The following is a 2,718-nucleotide window of genomic DNA, read 5'->3' on the forward strand; positions in this document are numbered from 1 at the left end:
TGTGGGTTGATGGACCCCTGTTTTGTTGAGGTCCATTTCTGCCTACTTCCAGTAATATAAACACAAGTGTTTGTAAGGGAAGCTTTATCCCTTTGGGATTACCTGAAATGGAAGCACCTGCTTCTAGGAGACGCATTTGTCCACCACATAGAAGGCTGCATCTTTAAAGCTACTATGCTGGGGGCAGCTAGATGGCACAGTGGATAGAGCACCGGGCCTGGATTCAGGAGTACCTGAGTTCAAATCTGACCTCAGACACTTAACACTAACTAGCTGTGTGACTCTGGGCAAGTCACTTAATCCCAATTGCTCCGCAAAAAAAAAAAAAAAAAAAAAAAAAAAAAAAAAAAAGCTACTATGCTGGATCAGCTCTTTTTTCCTGCTGTGTCCAGAGAGGGTGAAGATCAGGTTCACCCCGCACTGGCACTGTGAACTGTCTGGGTAGAGAGGATGGAAGCCTTCTCTCTTTTGGCCCCCCACCCCCAACCCAGCCATAAGAAATGGGCTTGAGGTTTTGTACTAGTCCACGCCATTTGTCCATTTCAGTTCTAGGCTCAGAATGGAATCCCAGACCCAAAATCATGTCTTGATGACCTAGAGAACAGGGTTGCAGACTGGATGTTGCAGCCGGGACAGCAAGGAATCCCTGAAAAGCCAGGGGAACTTGGGACTTGATCCCAAGGAGAGATTTGGACTTGGAACTTTGTGGGATTGTGCTATGTAGGAATTGAACTTAACTATGAACTTAATCCCTTTCCCCTCCCCAGAGACTGAGGTGGTGAAACCGGTGGGGGAGTGCCCTAGCCCAGGTGTTGAGGGCAAGGTTTATACATTTGTTCTTGCTGCACCTTTGAAATAAATATTCCTTTGTAAAAACAAACCTGATTGTTAATTGGCTAAATGGACTTGGGGTGCCCAAGGTGAGGGCCCCCTAAAATTGAGGGAACACCATCCATGTGGGCTGGAGTTAATAATGGCAAAGAACCTAGACACCCCCAAGCCTCTTAAAGGTACCAGAGAACCCTGGGGGGTGGGAGAGAGTGAAATGTAAAACACCTGGCCTCTAGGCAGCGGGGCCAAGGTAGATTGTTGTTATACAAGTATTTATTAAGTATTTCCTTCCTATATGCTAGCACCGTGCTAGTGGGAAGATTACAGAGGCAAAAAATAAAACAGTCTCTGCTCTCAAGGTGTTTTCATTCTAATAGGGAAAAATAACACCCATAATAAGCATAACTATAAAGACAACACACACACACACACACACACATCCAAAGTCATTCAATACAAGGTAGTTGGGGAGGGAGGGCACTAGCAGGATTAACCAGACTCCCTTAGATTTCCACTGACTGCTGGATAGATGTGATCTCAGAACAGAGATTTATTTCCTCTTCCTTCCCTTCCCCCACCTCCCCAGCCTTTCCCCCTCCGCTGTCTTTGGTAGTTCCACTAACTGCCCAGTGAGAAGTCCTAGAGATGACAAGCACAAAGACCCTGGGGACCCCTCTTAAACAGGAACTTTACTTGAAGGAGATCTTCAAAGCCATCAAGATTTCCTCTATCTCTCTTCCAGGCTCCTGGGAGAGTGGCTTTCATTTCAAGGTGTCACAATATTCATGCATCTCTTTCAGAAGGATTTCTGCTTTTTGAACTGCGGGTGGCAGGTAACTATGTGACTTTAAATTTATTTCAAAGGAAGCCAAAGGAAATGACAGCAGAAGGAGGTCAGAAGAGAGGAGAGCTACCTTCTTTACCCATGGAAAAATTGCCCCATGGCTAATACTCTGGGCTAGAACAGGAGGTCTGGGCTGTAGCCCTCCCTAGACAGGCCTAGCTGGGTCTGTGTGTGACAACCTTAAAAAGTGAGTCACCTCTCCTGCTCCGGGCCTCATTTGCTCAAGTAGGGACTATGTATAAAAGAAGCAGCACTATATATAGGGTTGGGCACTGGACTAGTGTCAGGAGACCCAGGGCTCAAATCCTTCCTCAAACTCTTACTATATGACCTTGGGCAATTCACTTAACCTCTCTGTGCCTCAGTTTCCTTACCTGTAAAATGAAGTGGCTGGACTTTGTAGTCTCTAGGGTTCCTCCCTGAACATATAATCATCAGATCCCATTGGGAACTAATGTGAGGTGTGAGAATTAACAGATTCTACAAACAAGTAAGAGGAGGGTAGCCGAAATAATGGGGATCAATGGGGACTCACCTTTCCTACCAGAAGCCATTCCCTGAAATTCTTGTCTTGGGGCAATTTGCTCAACTCCAAAAGCAGGCTGCAATACATTTAGGATTACAGGGCATAAGTGAAAATCATCCCTCTCCCACTTATTTCTCAGGTGACCTTAAGTTCTGTCTTCAGTTTGCTTTTCTATAAAACAAGAGGGTTAAACTAGGTTCCTTCCGGTTCTAAATCCTATAAGCTCATACATTGGAGATCTTGAATTTCCACATAGTTCTGTGCATCTTGTTCCCTTGCTCTCCAGATCCTTTTCCCCTCTCTCAGCTAAATCAGACATTCCAGAATTTATGTCACCATTTTCTTGGCCCCAGATCCACAGCAAGATTTGAAGGCATTTTAAACCTGCCTTAGGAGGTGTCAAACACCATTCCAACAATGTGGACATTTATTTGAATTTTCCACTTTATGTCATATGTTGGTAACACTTCCTCCATTTATTTTGTTTCTCAAGTCATAGAAAACTTTCTAACAGAGC

The sequence above is a fragment of the Dromiciops gliroides genome, chromosome 4, assembly GCF_019393635.1.
Source record: "Dromiciops gliroides isolate mDroGli1 chromosome 4, mDroGli1.pri, whole genome shotgun sequence".
Lineage (NCBI taxonomy): Eukaryota > Metazoa > Chordata > Mammalia > Microbiotheria > Microbiotheriidae > Dromiciops > Dromiciops gliroides.